This window comes from Falco cherrug, chromosome 3 (genome assembly GCF_023634085.1).
Source record: "Falco cherrug isolate bFalChe1 chromosome 3, bFalChe1.pri, whole genome shotgun sequence".
In the NCBI taxonomy this organism is placed as follows: domain Eukaryota; kingdom Metazoa; phylum Chordata; class Aves; order Falconiformes; family Falconidae; genus Falco; species Falco cherrug.
In genome coordinates, this window is record NC_073699.1 from 95,833,840 (window position 1) to 95,856,011 (window position 22,172).

The 22,172-nt window shown below is 40.2% G+C and overlaps 1 long non-coding RNA gene across 1 annotated transcript in view; it reads left to right on the plus strand.

The window, feature by feature from the left end:
* Positions 1-440: 440 nt before the first annotated feature.
* LOC114014691 (uncharacterized) overlaps positions 441-22,172 on the plus strand; it is a 32,664-nt gene continuing 10,932 nt past the window's right edge. Inside the window, exons 1-2 of the long non-coding RNA XR_003558289.2 lie at positions 441-547; positions 640-747. This is a non-coding gene — a long non-coding RNA (uncharacterized LOC114014691). The remainder of the gene's footprint in view (positions 548-639; positions 748-22,172) is intronic.

Genomic DNA, 22,172 nt, shown 5'->3' on the forward strand with positions numbered 1-22,172 from the left:
TTCTGCTACACTGGCCAGTGGCATTTCATTGTTTCCTACAAAACTACAAAGGGATACTTACATTTTTCCTTTTGCTTTTATTCCAATAATTAGTCACGACTGACATTTAAAAGCATGCAGGGTGAGACACCCCCATGCATTTTCTTTTGACATTCCTCGAATTAGGCTCAGTGCTAAATGAAAACATTTTCCTGCTCTCTTCCTCTACATTTTTAAATGAATGTCATCCAAATGGTATTGCCATTCAAATGCTACAGTGAAATTCCTTGCATGCTGATAGTGCAGCGTGGGAATCTCTAAAATTGTCCCCCGTAGGTTCGAATTCAGCCCCTGAAGGTTCACTTGAGCTTAATTTCACTAATCACACGGGGACAGTTATTTTTTGCTCTCGCTCAGCTTCTCTTTCACATGCGAGCACACACACCATACACACACACACACTCACGCTGCATCCCTCCCGTTCTGTTGCACTTAAGTCCAGATTAGCTCTGACCATCCCTGCACGCACGCGGAGAGCGACACAACACCGCGGTGCCTAAGACCATAGGTGGGTCGTTTGCTTCAAGCCAATTTATTCACATTTGCAATGGTAAGATTGATTTTTATCCTGCATTTCTGAGTTTATTTAACTGATTTCAGAAACTGCCACAGAGGTGGGGGCAGAGATCGTCTTCAAGGTTGCTGTCATCTGGAATTTTATGTCCTTCATTTTCTTTCACTCTGTATGCCTGTCACATCGGCTTAACTGTGAGTAGCGTACTAGCCAGTACCTCTGGCATACTGTATATTAATAGAATATTGATATAGCCCAAATACTGTTGTGGGATTCATCATTTGGTAAATCCTCTGCCGTCTGCAGTTTTACAGAGCCGTTTAATTAGCAATTTTACAACCTCCTATTCTCTCATTAAATTAATTAATAATTAAGTTCAAATATAGGCATCTTTAATGTCATAATTATATTTCAGTTTTATGGTCACCAGAGTTTAGCTCATTAGGCAAGGTAGTCATAAACCATAGCTCTATTTAGGGGCTGAGGCACTGATGCACAGGTAGTCTGCTTCTGCTTGGTATTTTTATCCTTCTCGTTTTCTCCTCTTCTCCCACCCCCCCACCCCCCACTTCTCCAGCTCCCCTCCCTCTCATTGCTCTCTCTGCTAGCACTAGCTTTTTTTTCCTGTAGCAGCTCTTTCTCATTCATAGGTAAGGTTTAAAAAATCCCTGACACACACCCCCACAGCCCCCCCCCCCCCCCCCAATTACTCTCTCTGGAGCAGCACAGTGACTCTGGAGCAGCACAGTGATGCTGGCCTGTCATGGGTCCTGCTTCCTTGCAAGCCTCAGGGACCACCACCTTCAGCCCTGGGCACCCAGCAGTGGCAAATTTTCTGTAGCGTCGTATTGGTGTCGTTGTACTCCTGTTTGACTGTGTGATTTACCAAGGCATGGGACTTAGTAATGGCATTTCACACAATATGATATGTTGTGCGTTGTTTTATACGTAGTGGATTTATTTCAGTCATTATCACTGATTAAACCAGCTTAGTTGAAAAGACAAAGCAAAACTTGGCTTTGAAATTGTTCTTATTTAATTTTGTTTGTGCTCACATAACCCAGGACAGCACTAATTATCTCTTTAGTGTAGCTCATATTTCTAATGTAATTCATATGTAAATTGTAATTTAATTCATATGGGAATGTTTGTGTTCCTTGCATATTCTCAGTAAAGAGCACAAACAGTGAATTAAAACTGTTTGGAAATGAAAACTTCATGTTGCCTTTTTTGAACTGTCTTTGATTTGTTTTGGCTTGTTGTTTCTCTAATGAATTGTGATTCAATTGGATGTCTAAGGCCAATGTATTCAGTCTCCTCTCTCTGTATTTAGGCAGCTTGCTCACTGGCCTGCTTTTCCTCCTGGGTTTGGAAGGTGGGGGGGAGCTTTCTGCATGCTTGGTACCTTCGGAAAAAAAATCATCATGTGATGACTGTTATTAAGAACAAATAATTACGGGGCACATTTGTATGACTACAGAGCCTACAAGCACTGCCTGGCACTATTTGTGCCACTTTGCTCCTCAAACAGAACCACGAGAGCACAGCACGGCTTTATTTCTGGCTCAGCATATCTGATAACATTAAATTAAAATTTTAAGCCCAACCCAGATTTTCCATCCAATAACTTTCACATTTTTATTGCCTTTTAAAACCATCAAACCGCTTAATGCAATGTTACTGCCATCTCTAAAAACTGCTGTTGCCCACAGTGGAGTGGTCTTTTGACAGGGCAAGTCAAAACTTCTGAGTTGTATGAGTAAAGTTTGTATGAGTAGGCCAGCAAAAGTTGTTCCCAGGCTGCTGAATTTTCAGGACAGGTTTGCTGGCTGTACGTGGGAATAACGCAGAGGTACGCCCTAACACCAAAAGCAGAACTAAAAGTCACAGCAAATGCAACAACCTGGGTGTCACCAGGAGGGTGAGCTTGGAAGCACGCGAAGTTACGGGCAGCAGGTGTGAAGTGCTATCAGCTAGTGCAGCAGACAAGGTGAAGCGAAAGACCTGAAGGAAACAGGAAGGGTAAAAAGTTCAAATGGAGGAATAATTAAACCTGAAGAGCTGGCAAGTTACTGAACGATGACATCAGCTACAGCTTTCTCTGCTGGAATGGCTTTTCACATTTTCAAACTGCACGCACAATATTGGGGAGATAATGAATGTCTATTTCTCATCCTGACGAAGAAGATCTTTGCTCATCCCACGCCAAATGAAGCCACCTGTGCTGTAACGGCCGAGGCCAGGCCCAGAGCCACTGCTTTACCCCAGTGAACCACCACCTGACCTGCCAGTGGCCACAGATTTGGTGCCACCCCCACGTGCAGACATGGTGCAGAGGACTCATGACGTGATGGTCCGGGAAGCCCCTTCCCATAGATAATTGCGTCTCAGGCTGGTATGCAAAGCCCTCAGGGGAAAAATCCTGAACCCCCAGACATCCTCTCTGTTGCTCCTGGGTGTTGCTGTGGCCAGAAGAGAGGTAGGGCTTTGAGGACTGATATTTGTGTGTTAGTCCCTGCTGCTGTAATGCCGAGCTCTGGGACAGGTGGCCCTGCTCTCGGGTAGGAAAAGTGGCAATTTCCAAGAAAAGAGGCAGAGGCATCACACCCCTCCGCCGACCTCCCCATCATGAAAAGCCCTCTCTATTTTATGGCAATTTTGTCTTTCTTGGGCTTTGGGGACCCCCTGCAAATAAGCTCAGCTCAGGAAGGCGCAGCATTAGGGCACTCTTTAGTGGAGCTGAGCAGAGGGAGGACAACATGGGCAAGAGGGAGCACTGGTCAGTTTGTCTGTGATCACACAGCCCCCCCGCAGCCAGGTACCCTCCAGGGAGGGATGCTGCCACATCTAGGGCACGCGTTTGAAACACACGTGTACACACACACACACACACGCACACATGCATGCACACTCCCTGTGACGACACAAGAGCTGTCCGAAACTATTTTCAATAATTGATTTGCTGTTTAATTGAACATCATGACTGACTAACATAGCTCATTACTTTACTCATTAGTTAATTATCGGAGAAAGTAGGACAAGTCAATAAAATGGAAGGCTGTAAATTCCAATACTAATTAGCACCATTTCCTCAGAGACATATTTAAGGGCAGATTGGCTACCCGAATGTCCCCGGACCTTGTAGATGAAGGGAAAGGGTAGACTTACCATAAATCTAGATTACCGGCAAGCAAGGCTCGTCAGCAGTAAGTAGTCAAGTACACAGGTGCTGAGCTACTGCCAGGCACCCTGTTTGAACTGGAATATTGGAACGCAAGCAGCACAGAAATTCCTATTTTTAAAAGAAAAGAGGGGGGGCAGGGGGAGTGCTCACACACCAGAGAGTATCCATATTTAAAATAAATTATGCAAACTGAACTACTTCTGCAGAGCACATTTGCTTTCCTAAGATCTCTTTCACAGTCTCTCTCACACGCATTCACTTCATCCTCTCTCTTTTTGGCAGTCCAAATCCTAGTCAAAACATCACTGCATCCCTTCTGGAGTGGACACATTTGTAATGTGACGGTTCTAAATTATGTCTCTTATTTCATGTTTTTGAAAAATAAACTATTCCAGTAACTGAAATTATATTCTCCTTTTATTGCTATTATTTTTTGTATTATCTTTAATTTAAAATAAGTCTGAAACACCGTCAGAGGCAGAATTCAATGTGTCCAGCAGAGCTTTAATTGAGCCAAAAAGTGATTTACACAAATAAAGACAGTCTCAAAGACTGGGAGAAAATGAGGCAAAGAGTGTATATATGTATATGCATGTTTGTATTCATGGTATATATTTTATATATACATGAGCTTATATTATTTAAGTATATATACACACATGTATAGAAGTATATGTATGTGTGTATGTACATAAAAAACATGCAAGCACATACATAAAGCACACACATACACAGCTACTGAAATATGCCTATATAGGGTTCTTGTTGCTCTTTAGGAGGAAATCAGCAAATTCCTTGAGTTCTGCAGTTTAAAAGCCCCCAGGTCTTACTGGCTGCTTTTTAAAAACCAACACAAGAGGACACACACTATGAAAAGGTTCTGTTGACATACTGGTACATTGTTCAACAGTTTGTCTAAATTAATTATAAAAAACTTCCCATCAGTGGTCTTCCTCTCAACAAACTCCCACTTTTGAAGAACTAGTCTCCAGGTAGGTGAATGAAAACGAAGACCACAAGCATTACCTGGGCTCAGCTAAAGCGAAGAAATCACCCTAAGAATAGCCCTGTCTGGAGCTTTAAATATTTAGCAATTCTAAAAATATATTAACAGATTAATGTAAAAAAAAAAATGCTAACAAATGTCTATTACTTGACTTACTATATTTTCTGCCTGCGGTTCTGATTCTTAAGCCACAAATTGTGATTTATTTTCAAATGTTTTAAAAACGTACCTTGCCAAATTGTTCTAAAGATTGCATGGATTTTTTTAATCAGCAGTTTTGAGAATCTGGCCTCTGGTGCTAATAAAGCAAGACTGAAATTTAGGGCAGAAGGGGAAATGTGGTTGTTTTGCTTAATAAAAAGCTCCTGGTAGAAATAATGCAAGGAAAATTCTCTAATGATTTTAGTAAAAGGTAAAAAAATAAAAAGTGGTATATTATGTACATTTGGGAGGGGATATTTGTTTGGGATGTTCTCTTCACATTAGCAAAGGAACAAAAAAAAATACTCATCATGTAAAATTGGTCTTCTATAGAACAGAGAGGAAAAGGTTTCCCCAGTTAGATGTTCACTCAGTGTAAGCTAGGGCACAAGGTATATACGAACGCTCAAGCACCACATACTTGCTAGCAAGTTGGAAGTTATAAAAGAGAACATTCTGAAAAGCAGGAGGTGTGCTCTCTGCCTTGTTTCCAGAGAGTGCCAAGCACTTTTTGACACAGAGATATTTTTTTTATGATTCTGGTGGGTCACACAGGATCCCTAGCTACGCTTGAACACCTTGGCTACAGAGCATAGGGAAAAAACCCCAAACTGCACAGCCAGCATGCTCAGCCTGCAGAAGGGCTCGGTGTACATGCTAGGGATGGAAGCGAGAAGTTTGGGAGAGGACCCAGCCTCAAGCTTTGAGTCCTGCTTTAGAGCCACAAATGGCTCTAAAGCGTACACTGAGGTTTAACATACGCAACGCTTACATCTTACACTGCTGTTTCATACCTACACAATGTAAGGTAATTCTCACTTGCATTTTTAACTCCTTGTCTGTACCTACTATCAAATACTCCAAAACTGGAGGCAGAAGTTGATTACCAAGTGCAATACCTAAAGTACTCCGTGCCAGCTGATGGTAAATGCGCAGACTGGAAGTGCTGTGGTGAATTTGCAGTGGTCCTCTTTTTGAGATGGGGCCCCCAGGCCCCTGCAGCCTTTAATCAGCTGTAACTGGAGTGAAGCTGTCAGCTCCTGCTTGTATTCTGTCAGCTTCCGTACCACTTAGAGCATCCCTGACAAATGCACAATGCATATTGAACAGTCAATCTGTGAGCAAGCTTTTGATTTCGGAAGAAACTTTCTAAGATTCTACAGGGGAAAACTTGTAAATTATTAAGGAAGAAAATTGTGAAAAACATCTTTTAGTCACACTCCTTTGTTTATGGAGAAACCCAGATGTTGCTTTTTCTTTAGTAGGACGATGAATTGGCTCAGTCCAAGGTAAAATCTCAGGCAGTGTAAGACAGAGCAAGGGCTACTGTATGACAAGGACACCTCTGCCAGCCAAACTGTGCTCACTGTATCATATGTCAGCCTGGTGTCATTAGTAGTATTGTCATATAAATTATTCATACTGAAATATTTGTTCAGTTCTGGTGTGTTCATAAGTTTCCCATTAGGAATTCCAGTTTAAAGAACTTTTCCAGCTGCATAAACTTCCCTACATACCTTTCCCCCCACTCACCTACCTCTGGTGTTGCTTCAACAACATCAGGTGTAAGCGTGACTGCCTGGGATGAGTGACTTTGAGCAAAGCTGTTCCTATATTTCTAAAATACTAAATACCTTTCAAAACAATGCAACCCCCTCATCCACACCCAAGAATTCCTTCCTATGTGTAAATCGTTTGAAGATTTTTTTCCTTATCCATTTCCTTCCCAGCACATGGTGATTTTTTTTTCTTTTTTTTTTCTTTATGGACAGTTTATAGGCTAAACCTATTATTCGCTAATTAAAGGTCCTTCCTCCTCCCCTTGGGAGCTTAAAAATTCTAATATTATTTCTTCACAGAGCTCAGTCCTACAATATCCCTGCTGTAAATGCAGCTAAATCTTAGCTAACGGTGACAAAAATAAGGCCGTGGCACGTCTGAGCAGACTGGAAGAAGGGACGGACACAGCCTCTTTGCAAGTCAAAGCATTCCATAGCATTCCGTTTCCCCACAGTCCCCCGGGTAATGTCATTGCAAGAGGGAAATTATTGTAACATTACAACACTGAGCTCCAATAACCACACTGATCCCTGGGGACTCTGCCATTTGCCGTCCCACAACACAGAAAATTCCCTGAATAGGCTCCTTCCCTAACCCCATTAAAAACAGAGATTTCCCAAGGAGAGGACAGAAACCTCCTTGAGGTTGCTCTAAGAGATAGAGTCCTCATAAGACAGTATTTGGAGGCCTTCTACGCCATTTCTGTAAAATGGGAACGAAAACACTCTGGACTCCTAAAAGTGCCACATGAAGATCATGGCAACCTCATCCAGACAGAAATTAGGAAATGAATTCTAAATTAATTAGAAATTAAATTAAGCATTAGAGTAATTAATATTTATGTGGCACCAATATGTAACTATTTATTACTAGTAGTATTACTGTTGTTGGTGTCACTTTTACTATTTTAATTATTTTTTCATTACTGTAGCACTTCGAAGCCCCTGCCACAGTTGAGACCGATGTTGCATCAGCCAACAGACCAAATTGTTGTCCCTTCCCTAAAGGACTGAGGAGCAATGGAAGCAGTTCTGGTCCTACCAATGCAGAAAGTTGCCTAGTGAAATATGGAAGATTATTTAAAGGAAAAACGTATTAATTCATATTGCTTTCAGTGGGAGTTAGGTGCCTAACAAATATTAAAATCCAGTCCCGGATTAGGCAACCACAGCTAGAAAGAGTATTTACGGGCAGACTCAGCAAACTGAAGCACAAGGCACAGCTTTAAGAAAAAAAAGCAGCGACAAACTTTTGCAGACTTTAAAGTGGGAATGTTTCCAGTCGTATTTAAAAAGAGAAAAAGTTTCACACAAAGCCAGGCCTACCCATTTTGCAGAAGTTCAAGAAGCGAGCAGCGTGCCAAAGAGTCCAAAATGAAGCCACCCATCTCCATTACACATTAAGAGGCAGGCAAATGAGGAAAGAAATAAATATTTGTGCATATACTTGAAAAACCCTTCTTTCCTGCAGTTAACATTCATCACATTCTCACTGCCTCTCCCAGTCAATCCTCTCCTTCAATTAACCAATAAGTCAATTTGTTCCTTCTCCATCAGAAAAATCCCCCTCTCAGCAAAAAATGCATCACTTCACTATCAGATCAATTCGCCCTTCCTTCTCACAGCTCAATCGATATACTCCTCCTCTGCATCTGCTAAACAACAGGTCAGCTGAAGGAAACCTGCCTAGGAAGCTTCTCTCCTTTTATTTGGCATACTACGTGTGTACAAGTGCCTCGCCGGGCACCTCCTGAGTACGCAGACGTGGCAAATATTTGAAACAATACTGTCGAGAATCGTATTTTAAGACAACAAAAAATTTGAACTGAGCTTTCATTTCCAATAACATGTTCAAATAACTGCTGTTCAAATAACCAGTGGAATTAGATGTTAAACCAGTAGCGCATGCAACATTTCACTATATAAAAACAAACAAAAAGTTGAGGCTGCAAGGACAGACTGCACCTTTTTTAGACAAAGTACAGCTTCAACAAAACATTCTATTCCACTGAACTGTTCTGATAAAAGTAACAAGTGCCCATACACAAAGCTCTAGGCATCCTTACATTGCAAATGGAGAATGTAAAAAAAAAAAAAATAAATAAAAAAAAAATTACTGAAATCAAGAATTACTCTAAGCCAGGGACTTTTCGTTCAACTTTACCATAAACCATCAATAAAATTCAGTGCATTCAAGACGTCTTTGCAAATCAAAAACGTAATGAAATATGGTATTAGAAAAGCACAAGCTTATCTAAGAGGTTGTATCTTCTGTATGATACACATGTACAGATACAAACCCAGAGACTCCTTCAGCACAGGCAGGCATCCAGCTCTGGATGAAATACCGTTACCGTGTAACTAGACAAAGTGGCAATGCCCGGCAGATTCAGGCACAAAGTGAAAAATCTGAGGAGTTTGGATTATATAAAATAATGCAATTTAGCCAAATTGGTTACGATGCCAATATCAGTACTCACAGCAAAGAAAGGGCAAGAAACTCACTTCCACCAGAAACCACAGGCAAACTACAATAAGCAACAAGCACTCCATCCAGTGATTAGAAATAAATGTGAGATTGTGTTTTGGGGGGGTTCTCCACCATTTAGAAGTGTGAAGACTTAGAAGTGTGAAGACTTAAAAGTATGAAGTGCTAAAAGCAACAGGACTTCATGCAATTTTTTAAAAAAGTACTGCTGAGTGTCTTTTCACTTTAGTTTTGTTTTTGGGTTTTTTTTACCAATTCAGTAGTTTGCTTTCTATAGCAGTGAGACTGGATGTGGATGGAGTACATTTTTTACTTCCAGCTGTTTATCAAACTAAAAGTGAAAGCTACCCTTTTTTTCCTCTGTGATCTCTTAAGATTTGTGATTATTTTCATAACTAGAGCACTACTTGAATATTCATGGATAAAAGTCCATGTAATAGTAATGAGTTTACCATTCTCATTCGCTAGCCTGTTTCTTAGTCGGTTTTACCATCAATTGATAATCCCAACACAGCAGTCCAAATTAGTCTTGGGAAAAAGTTTTGGCTGAATGTTTTATTTAGGGAAGAATGTAAATTTGGGCCAAGCCAAACTATTCTAAACTTGTGCTGGATTTTGTTAGTAGGTCACCTGAAACAAAAAAGAAAGAAATTCACAGAAGTCAGACTTCCCCTTTCCCTTCCTTCACAACCATGTTTCCAGTTGCTGTCTCAAATTGATGCTTTCTGTTCCAGGGAGAACGAGGTCTCAGTTTAACCCACTTAAATACTTTCTGTGCAACCGCAACTTTAGGCACCAAAATTTCCCTCTAAACACCCAGGGAGCTGTAGTCTCCTATGGGAGCCCAGCTGTTTTTGAGTGCCTTGCAACTGGGCACGTCGCTTGCGTCAAAGAGCTCCCGGCACAAGGGCTCCTCCCTGCAAGGATGCTGCATCTTGGCTCAGGCAGCAACAGTGCTGCCGCAGTGAGCTGGGACCTCGCACCGGACCGCCAATTTAACTCTCCGCAGGAGAAAAGAGCCAGAGGTTGAGGTTGTAAAAGATGCTACAAGATGTACAACATTAGAAACCTTTTCAACAGAAAAGCTAGAATAAGATGCAGCTTCTTTCAGACAAAAACGTCTTCACCTTTGAGACATTTAGGCCTGCATGTATAACATATACATACGTATTTCACATTATAAATGTCATACTGTGAACATGTACATATGCATTGCTGATCATTTCTGATACAGCCTCTTTTGAGACCATCCCACAGAAGCTGAGACTTTGCCAGCGTCAGCACTGCAGTTCAGTTTACCACTGATTTTCTAGGCACAGCAAGTGGAGGTGTTTTTAAGACTGAAAGCTCTGTGCAATCTCTCCAGCCTGACCTTCCATAATATAGACATGAGTTTACTTTGGATCGCAGCTGATTGTACGTGCCTTAAGACTCCAGCATACGGAAATAATCTTGCTTTACTCTGTTGAGCTGCCCTGGGCTGGATAAACACAGTTTTCAGTGTTACCTCAGGGCTGTAAGAGCTGCATGGCGGGGAGGGAGGGGAGGACTAACCTGTGTGCAAGATTATGGAGGGGAGAGAAGAGTGCAGGACATAGGCGGTGCCTACCACACTCTTTGTGATCATCACCCAACAGGTCTTCCTTAACCTGAGAGTACGGGGAGAAAAAGGAGAGGATGCAAGATCTTTTTTTGGCCAAGCAATTTACTTCCACATTGTGTGGTAACAGCAAACAATACCCGTACATCACTTGACCAGAAAGACATTTTCATGCTGTTTCCCTTGAAATCCATATTTTTGTTAACCACAGGGCTTACGGCTTCGCTCCCCTTCCCTGCACCCCCTTCCCTCCCAGCCCCTGGTAGCAGGGAAGGGGTCGGGGCAGCCCGCTCCTGGCCCCAGGGAGGAGGTGGCAGAAGGCTGCCTGTATTTGCCTTGGCCACTTCCCCATGTAATCTGGGTAATAGTGTGGCTAATCGGCAATGCGGAGGAGCCCCCCATGCTGCGATTCACAATGCCGACCCATTCATATTTCATACAATAGGGTATTTAAGTCATCCCATGCCTTGCCGAGGAGATTGTGCTCCCTTTGTTCCAATGTTTTGGGCAGGGGTCTCCTGCCCTACCCCCTCTTTCACACCAGCATATGTCCCAGCTCTTGCCTGCTGCAGCTGGACAAGGGCTGTTGTTTTTGTTTTCTCCTTCGAAACCAATGAATTGACTATGGTGGTGTGAAATGTGGGGTAAAACAGTCCTCCTATGTATGCATACATTAGCCATTTGCTACATTACAACTTCACAGCAAGGTGACCGAGGAGGCAACAGTGTTCGTGCTCTTCCATTTCGAATGGGCAATCTGTTGAGCACAAAAGGAAATAATAAATAAAAGACTGACTGCACGTATTGTTTCAAAAATGGCTTGCCATGCTATATCAAAGTGACATAAAAGTGCCTCTACCCCAATGTACTGCAACCATAAAGATCAAAACCTGGCCTGTAACAGAAAATTACAGGGTTCACATGTATGGATATTGAATATTAAATTCAGACCACATTCCTGCAATAAAGATTGCTATTGCATATTCACCTTTACTTGCTACCCCTCTCACATTTGGGATGTACTAAACTCAACAGACTCACAGAAGCAATAGGATCTGACCTCATCTTTGTACAAACCAAAACCAAAAATCCCTGCAGTTCAGGATTTACCCCTCATAGGGTGTACTGATCCGTGGATCGGAATTGGCACAGAGGTTTTGCCTTCCTTTGCTAGACTGGACTATCAGCTCTCTTCCAGCCCAAGCTTGCAATAAGTCACATCTCTCCAAAAACTCTTTTGTAGCTTGTACAAAACAAGTCTTGTGGCTCCATTTCTCTCCTGAGGTATAAAGAAATGACACATCACAGGAACTCCCTCAAAATTAATATTACAAGCTAAGTTAAAGTCTGGAACAGAAATACCTTTTTCATTTTTAAGAATAACCCTAAATGCATTATAATGTAATTCAGCTAATTAAAAAGATAGATGTGTTTAATGACAAGCTAGAAAATGTCATTCATTCCTGGTTCAGGTTCATGTTACTCCACGGATGTCACTCCTGACTTTTCTCTTAGAAATGCCTGAGCCGTGTTCTTTGGCTTCAGTTCAGCATTTGGAAGTTCACACCTGTGCTCTGTATTACAATCAACTTTCATTTTTGCTCCTAAAATTGGGGGAAAAAAGGCTTGAGCCTCCGTCTTGAGAGCCAATTTTCCAAAGAAAGCTAAACTTTCTATGAAGAGTTAATTAATTAGAACACGTGCAATATTTTACAGACTTATAAATAGTACTGTTTTGTATAAAGTGTGCAAAAGGAAAAATTTGTACAGCATGCTCATCTAGCTATTTGTGTGCTAACTGTGAAACTAGAAGCCAGGAAATAAAAAATCTTTAGGGGAACAGAGGGCACAACACAGATGTATTTAAAATTTCATTTTGATGATCAAAGAAGTTACAATATCTTCTTTCAACAGCTAACTTTCTGATGTCAATATTTTGAAGCCTCTACTCCACCCCACCCACCCCCTTCTCAAAATCACAGAATAAGAAAACCAAAAAAAGCTTCCCAAGGCTGATCTTTGAGGGCTACTGGCACTCTTGTGTGCAGTAGCAAATGATCGATCTGTACCTCTCCCACTGAAGTAAAGCAGATTTTGTTGAAAATGCTATCAGTAGAATTTATACCACTTGAAAATGATCCTAATACAGCTAAATTTGTAAATGGTTACCTCCCCCAGCACCCAAACAGCAGGGACGCAGCTACAGCAATATAAATGTGCTAATCCCAGCACAATGTATTCCCACATCTCCCTGTATCAAATCATTCTAAAGGGTTTTCAATATACAAGTTAATTAGCTACAATGAAGCAGCAGAGTAACATCTAATGAAGACCGGGGCTTAAAATACCAGAAGTGGCCTGTTGTACCCTTTCCCCTCTCTTTAATATTGACATACTTGTCTGAAATAGGTTACAGATATAGTTCAAATGTTATTTAACAAGGTATAGAAGGCACTTAAAGAACACAATTGTTTTGACTATATTGGAAACACACTGGACATATTTAAATTTGCATATTCAACAATATCTACAAGAATACCACTTCTGTATTAGCACCTCAACATGCTACTGCCATACAGTATCTATCTATAAATATACAGATATACACTTGTAATGCTGAGCAAGAAGATGGTACCATCTTGTTACTGAATGTATAACATTATATTCTAATTACATAGTTTCTCATTGCTTAAAACGATCAGTGCATGGGGAAGTAGTTATGTATATTCTTCTCAAAAAAATAAATCTCTCTGAAATGAATTGCACAATGTTAAAATGATGCAAGCAATCAACGTCTGCAAAACACAACTTGAAGAAAGAAGACAAAAAACAACACAGGAGAGTAAACTTAATTACCTAAGAAATATATGCTACTTTCAGAAACAGGGAGCTGCCACGGTTGCATGTTTCAGATTTAACTAAGGAATGAAAAGCCCTAATTAATTAAACTAAATTCCTGATCCTGACTGGATGTGGGAGTCAATGAGACTTTACCCATGCGAACCTCATTGCTGGAGTGGGACTGAACTCTTCCTTTTGCTGTCTATCAAGGAGGAAGCTCATCTTGTAATCCCACCACTTCATTAGCACCTTTCCAGAACATTATCTTTGCCCTAATCCTCCTGTCACTTTAGGGATTCAGGGTCATTAGAGCACTTGAAGGGTCGATGTTATTGTCGAGGAGGTGTGAATTGATCACTAAGATGACAACTGGTGACAAGTGTACTTTATTAGTCTGCTACTTTGCCTCTTAATTGCTACTGATTAGCCTGTCTGTTAGAAAGGAAATTTGGGCTCCTTCTGCCCTTGCCAAAGATTACACTGCTTCCCTAACAGGACCATCCAAACAACTTTCCCCCCCTGCCCCCTGCAGTGAGCCCATTTAGACATAGTATATTCTCCCAACTCAATGCAACTATTCACTTGAGTAAAATCAACAAAGTAGGGCCCGTTAACTCTCCCATTACATTTAGTGTAGCTTTTAATGGATAGGAGAATTTCTCTGTTAAAAACTAAAATATTTCCAATTGTTTCTTTTTCTTCCCAAAGGCACGAATAGGATCATCTTTTTTTTCCAAAAATCCCATTTTAGACATGGCCATGCTTACTATTTGAATGGATTTCCCAGAGGATGTGCTGGCTCTTGAAATATCATATTGCACTTAAACTACACGTTAAGACAAAGCAGAAAAAAAAAAAAATAAACCATGCGTCTTGCCAGAGTTCACATGCTTCAAGATTTAATTGCTGTTGACCACAAGAATTGAATATTGAGTCATACAGGGCACATTGGCCAGCAGCGAAGAAGTCCACTCTAGTATTTAGTTTTACAGAGCTTGCTGCTTAAAAAGAGGAAGAAACGAGAAGAAAAAAAAAAAGAGAGAAAAAAACTTTTTTTTTTTTATAACTAGATAGCTAGGATAGTAGAAAAATCTTAGTGTACTGTAAATGTAGGGTCATAGTTGCTTGACAGTGACAATCTTTGCATTGCTAGTGGGTTTTTTTTTATACCAGGTTAAACATATCTATAAGGGATCGTGCTTAGCAGCAAGATAATACGGATGCAGATCTCTGTAAGCTGTCTGTTCACTTTTATCAACTGTGATTCAAGAATAACAAGGACAACAAAAAGAAAACAACTCCCAGATCTCCTGTTCCTACTCCAAAACGCACATAAAAATGAGTCTGTGGATTACACTCCCTTCCAAAAGCAAGTGCTAAACCTAAACCGGCACATATTAAGAGCTTTAACAAATACCTAATCTTGAATTGTGCACTGGAGACATTACAGTATGACTCTAGCTGCTGAGGATGAGTATTTGACCTTCCTGGAGTCACCTGAAGTGTTCAAGGTTATTTTACAGAATCGGTATTACACATCCTAATTTTCAAGGATGACACATTTCCCATGAAGAAAAGCTGATGCGTAAAGTTCCGTGATTGGCTCTTTGAATTTAACTGTGGTCAAAAGAAAACTTCAAACAGCTTGTGCAATAACCTGATCCCTCCCCTCCTCTTTTAACCATGCCTACATATAACATCTGCACAGGCATTTTGTTTGATTAAAAAAGCTTGAAGATGATGGGAACCTTTAATTATTTTTTTATTTGATTTCACTAGGGAAAAATAGCAAATACTTATGGTATTAGTTGTCCAAGAGTATGATTGCTTTTTATAGATAGTTGTACGTGCATAGTCCTGTTCAAGAAAAACAAAGGTTCTTTCACTTTACCTCCACAGGTTAACACAAAGCACACATCTGCTCCTGCCTGGAGTCTTGTTTGGTCTTCTGGTATCACTGTCTTCTGCAAAAAGGAATCCTACTCATTATTTGGATGGAAGTCTCAGTAGATCGTATTTTAAACTGTAGCTACTCTAACTTCACAAGTTCAGGTTTTAAAGCATATTAATTTAATTAAGCCAAGGCCCATGCGTGGTCAATGCAATTTCAGGCTGAGTGACACACCTCAGTTTTGATTAACCAGGACCTAAACAGCTTGGCTTGCCTGAAACAAATTGGCCTGTGTGGAAATAATACTCTTACTGACTACAAGAGGTACTGTGTTGATGGGCAAGATAGCTGGGAGACAGAAGGTATCTGGGAAGTAAACGGGAGCAGGTGAGCACCATCGAGGTCACTTCTGAAACAAATGTCTATGCTTGCTTTACACTGTCTAACAAATGTACCCTTAGGAAATAACCGTTATCTGGCAGTATTTCTGGGAACAATAATTCCTGGACATTCATGCTACAAGAGGGTTACTAAGAAACAAGATACTGCAACGGCATCAAGACAAACTGGTGCAGTGAGATGTGGCTGAGGTGTTTCCTTACCATTGTCACTCTGATGATTCAAAATGTGGCTCCCACAGAATGTAATTGTCTTCCTGCAACAGACAACTAGTGAGCAGCCCCTCCGGGAAGGAGACTGGCTGACTAGCCATGATCTACTCATTATGATTTAGGTAAATCATAAGGTCAGGTAGATTTTTGGCTAAAAAAAAATATTTCAGGCAAATGATCCCTGCTTGTCTGGACCACCTTTCCAATGATTTGAGATCTTTCTATTTTACATTAGAAAACACGGACTTTCCTGTTGGACAGCCTTTAAGTGTTAGTAGAAGTGTGTCAGACAGCAAATCGTGTGGTCAAATCATTTCATACTGTTGAGCTCTTTTCTCCAGGACTACTCACAGATCAGAAAGGTACTGTCCTCTTGTTGAAGTTTCAACTACATTAAAATACAAGAAGATCACCTATCTTACAAAAAATAATTCTCAGCAGGTCCAAAAATTCACAGGAACAGCTTTCAGGAAATTCCTGGAAAAGAAGGTAGTGTTTACGTGAGATGGGAAACAGCAGCTCAGAAGAAAGGACACAAAACAGCTTGGGGAGGAGAACCTTAGTGGACTGCAGTGGCTAACTGCTACCTCAGTGGCACGGACAGGACAACACCATGGAGAAGCAAACAGGTGGTATCACCTCTACATCTGGTAAAGAGAATATTGCTACTGAAATACACTGATGTCCATACTTAAAAGATGGAGTAGATAATTTGAAATATTTAAGAGAAGGATCACAAAATTAAAGGGCTGAAAAGTATGACCAAAAAAAAAAAAAAAAAAGGGAGAAGACTGTAAAATTCTTTTACAGAAAATAGTGTCAAAAGGGAAACTAGGACCTCCTGGCTAAAAGCTGGGAATAGTCATGCTCTGAGCTGAAAGAGGGCATATATTTTTCAGCACAGGGAGGGTATACACATTCCTTTGCAGCAACTGGGCAGAGATTGTTCAATAACAGCTCCATCCTCACAGGCAGAGCTGAACAGTTTTCTCAGAGACTTGCTCTTTTCAAGCAGAGCATCAGCAGATTATAAGGCACCAGAGTCAGCTCCAGAGTGGAACTTCCTGAACTTCCTGTGGCAGAGGCTGTATCTGACGGCAGCAGTGATGAGTTCTAGACTTAGCATCTCTATAGAAGTATCCCAGACCCTACCAATTTCCTCTCACTGCCTGAGTAATTCCAGGGTTTCTTCCCTCCCATAGCCTTGGCTTCCCAACCTCTTGCACTTGTGTATAACACCCAGGCATAATGCACCTACTACACACCCAAGGCCCTCTCACAAACAGCCTTAGTAAACAAGCCTAAGGATGCCATAGCACATGATCACAAAGAAATTAAGGTCGTCTTTTACTAAAAAATATGCTGATACTATGTATTGGTGTTAGCAGGACTTTCGGTTCAAGAGATAGCTGTTTGGATAGGCAAGGCTCATGAAGTCCTGGTCAGATTGATAGCTTAGCTCAGAACTCTGGCATTTGGATTAAAGCAGTATAGAAATGAATCATATATTTGACATTTAAAACACTTTCAAAGGGAACCTTTTCCACTGCCTGTAGTTTCTTAAATCATAGCAGAAAGAACTGCCATGGCAGAACGGTGTGAGAAATTACTGTCCAACTGCTTCTCTGTTTTCCCACATTACGACTGAAGACATTAGTCCCTGAATCATTTTACATCCTGGCATTATGTGCAACAACACTGTGCGTAATAAACAGACGATGCAACAGAAAAAAAAATTTGAAAATTCATTTCTCCTTTCCTTGAACAACATCTAGAATATAAATGTGGTTTGTGGCAGCTCCAGCTGAAAGAAAAGAAAGGGCTGCTTTCGGAGGGCTAGCATGACTAAAAACTTTGGATTTATACAGCCAGACTCCCATTTCCTACGCGACCTTGGCAAAGTCACTTATTGTAACATTTTCAGAAATGGATGCTATTTCCTCGGGCTTTCATTCTACTTCTCATCTCCAGAGTATCTGACTGTTTTGCATGTACAACCAATAGCAAAAGTAAATGTCTCAAGGGATTTCATGGAATCTCTTGATCTCGATCCTTTCGGGGCTTCAGAGCTGTTTGATGTAACATATACATGGCATGATTTGTTAGCTTCTTCCAGGACTTCCCGCTCAACACTTCAGTTTTTACAGAAAGTCTTTATGGACTGCCAGAGTTTTTCAAGCCCTGTTTGAGATGGCTAAGTCATCCAGATGAAGTCGGTGGGAGGTACAGTAGTTCCAAAATATTAGATCTTTTTCCAAGTTAATTTCTTCCCATGCACATGAAATGATATGTTTAATAACTGAGGGACACAAAACAGAGAAGTGGGTGTTTCATCTCTCCCTTATTTCTTTGCCCTCAAATTGGGGGTTAAGCTATTACAGAATGGTTGAGGGAGAAGAAGTAATGAGACAACCACTGAACAAGCTGAAGACCTCCATACTTGGTGGAAGTTCAGTAATATGGTTTATACATATGCTTTTTAGACATAGTGCTTTGTATATTTGCTAGCAACTTCATTGGTTTATAAGAAACATCCTCTTGAACCCGGATATTCAGATTAAGTTAGTAATTGCAATCTCACTCTGCCGCAGCATAAATAAATAGTACATACTTTAGGACTGAAAGAATCAATCCAGGAAGGACGGACTACATCAGACTATAAATACAAACAGAACAAAGCTCTGCTGATCTGTTAGATCAGTTATTGTAGGAGATTCAAGTACACTGCGTACTTCCTCTTTACCTTCACCAGTCTCTCTCCTGCTCAGGTTTGGCCTGAGATGGGCTACCAACCTTCACAATCATCAGAAATCTCATTCTGGTGAATATTCAGGCAAATCTGGCAGAGCATGGGAAGCTGAGTGCTCTAATAGGGCTGGAAAAAATCAGACACTCTGTTGGCGTTTGTACCACCAGCCTTAGATATTCTTTAATTTTTATTGTAGGATGATTTTAGTGATGCTGTCTTATGGTTCTCACTGAATTTTTCCATGTATATGTTCTACATTTTACTGTGCCCATAGGAAATGTCATTTCTCATTGCCATGGCTTAGATTTTTATTTCCACTTTCCTCCTTTCAGTTGTGTGCATATGAAGTTTTCACTGGCTAACATTTCTTCTCCTCTTCTTTCTTTTTTAAGAGTGTTTGTAAGCATGTTATCACTTAAAACGTGCTATATATTTCTTAATAGATGTTCCATTAAGTCAAAACTATGCCAAGGTGAAAATATCCCTTGCTTTACATGCCAGATCATAAAAACAGCTTAGCTTTTCTTAAAATTCTGGACATAAGGTTTGCATATAAAAAATGAAAATGCTAACGAACCTATGATGAACCTATTCTTCAGTTCTTTTGGACAGCTCTAACGGCCATCAGCAGGACAGCAGACAATGGTGTCTGCTGCTCTTACCAGCAAAACCTACAGAGGGACAATAACCAGAAAAGAAAGGAAATTGCATGTATTTTTTTCAGTAATTAAATCAAAATGGAGTGAAAATCTTCTGACAGGTGACCATAATATTGCATACCTGTTAGTGGAATACTGATAAATAGCTGTGTCAGTCAGTGTGTGTGCACTGATTGCCTTTTACAGTAGCAAAATCCAGTTGTAGCAAGATTAGCCAATAAAAAGTAATGAAAGCTGATGAGTAAACTATGATATAGGTATGAAATACATAAAAGTACTAAACGGGGGGGGGGGGGGGGGGGGGGGAGGGAAGAAAAGGCAACACCTGGAAAACAACAAAAACCTGTAAAACCAAGATCTGAATAGGATCAGACAAATTAGCTGTGGCGTTCACTTCAGATTTCCTCAAAACATAATGAAAGATATCATTGTTTGTAAAATCAAAAAGGGACTTGGCTCCAATAGCTTTCTTAACTGCTACTTTGTAGTGTTTTGGAAACAAAGAAACTGCAGTACACTGACTGTTTGAGCTAAATGAGAACATCTAACACCTCAGTAAATACTTGAAAGAGTGCATTACTCTAATATCTGTAAATCAGGGCACTTCAAATTAAACCCATGTTCATTAAAAAGCTTGCTGATTTTATGTTTTTGTTATCATTCTGATACAAGTCTGAGAACAAAAGTGCTTAACAATTCCAGTCAAATAGGATAAGGGCATTAATTCTTGTTTGGATGCAAGAGCAACATAAATCATCTGTTCCAAGCTAACAATTTAAAGAGTGCACAGCACGTTACGTTAAATAAAGTATTAACACTGAGTTAAGAACACCTATTAAGGGACTTTGAGAGTTCTGGCTCACATTACCTTACACCAGTTTTGAAATAACCTTATTCCAGGTTTTTAATCCCATAATTATTCCACAACAGTATTGTCAGAAAACTCCCCTGCTTCTAACAATTTATAGCTATAAGACATTATGTGAACCACTTCAGTTAAATTCTTGTACTTCATCATATTATCAGCCTGGCCCACATTAGTGACTTATCTTTTAAGCTTTAAGATAAATAATTTTGTAACTGCAAGATGATTAAATGAAGTGTATTTGATAATCTAAATTTCAATCTTTTTCAAAACTGCTAAATACTGAAGAAGAAATCAAATTTCATGTGTGCATGCACGTATATGCACATACACACACACACTTATATTTCACTTATGACTGGCCTTCACTCAGTCATTTAGCAGAATGATTTCTTCCCAATCACTTTCAAAGTTTATAGGTCAACTATCTGAGTTTCCTCTTTCAGGGCCTCAGTTTTCTTTCCAAGATGTTTTCTCTTGGTTTATGACAATTTCAATGGATGTATTAGATCCACCGGTGTGCATATACTTGTATTAGATATTGCCACAGAATTAATTTAATGCCTGAGATGCTGAGAGGAGAGTGTAAGAATTCCTGGCAGAAAAAAGGAATGGTGGGTGGCGCATCCATGGCCTCAGGCATTAGTTTGTGTGCCTGGTCAGGCAGGCCATACCCATCACTTGTTTGAAGCAGGAGAGACACTTCTACCCTAAGTACCTGTTCCGAGACATTTTGCACAGCCTCCATTAATGTAGTTACATCTTCCTCAGCGACACCCGTCTTTGAATCAAATAGGTGGGAACTGTGGTGTGTGGAGTGTCTAGGGGCAATATGGCAACTATGTATGCTTATACAAATACGTATCCACAGAGAAAGAGCTCTCCAGTGTTAAGAATTATTGGTGTTTAGCTAGAAATCAGATAAAATTTAGAACATTTTTCTAATGAAAAAAAGTTCAGATGATCTGAAATCAGCACTATGTAACAAACCTAACCAAAATACCTTCATGTTACTGTAGTTGTCAGCGATGGCAATCAATGACCTTGAAATAGCAGGTCTCTCACTGTCCCTACTTTTTGGCCCTTCAGTACAAGAAGGAGAGGGAGAAACTGGAGAAAATCTTGCTGAAGGCAATCTGGATGGGTCCAGGACTGGAGCTGTACATGGATTTTGTACTGGACAACCCCCTCATGTCCCTTCCAGCCTGAATTATTCTATGACTGTTAGTCTTTCTGGTACCTTTCTTAGCTAAAAATTACTTGGAATATAACAGGAATAATATGAAATATAAAAAGGTCCCAAGGATCATCCTCATCTGTTCCACTTTTATCCCCTGCTTGGCCAGACTTTTTGATCTGACATAACTCCATAAATCTTTAAGCTAGCTAAGAAAATAGCACCAAACCCTATTGGATGTAACTACATTTGTCACAGAAATTGATTGGAACAATTGGCTGAATAAATAGATATAGCATATCTTTTAAGTGCCATAAAAGTGATGTGACTGCAGGTAAATCATGTAAATAATTACAACCAGGATTCAGGTTTTCCAATCACTCTTTCACATGCTTTGAATCGCAGGGCCTTCTGGTGACTAATTTGCCACTTTCTATAGAGAAATTAAAGAACAGATTTGCAGTGATGTCCAAGCTGCAAGGTACCAGTGAATGAACAGCAAAAATACTCAAACATGACACTTTTAAGAAACATTGAATTTTGCTTCATCTTTGTTACTTCTCACAAATATTAATGTGACTACGCTGTCAAGAGACTGAATTTTATGTCTGGAGCTGAGATTAATTCATTCATGAAATGAAAACAATTTTGTGAAACAAATAAGCCTTACTTCAGGCAGAAGTGAAAGCAGTTTATAAAACCTTACCCAATCAGTGAAATAAGAAAACTGCATGATTTAGATAACTGCTCTGATTGTATGAACTATTTAATTCTCAAAGGAACATTCC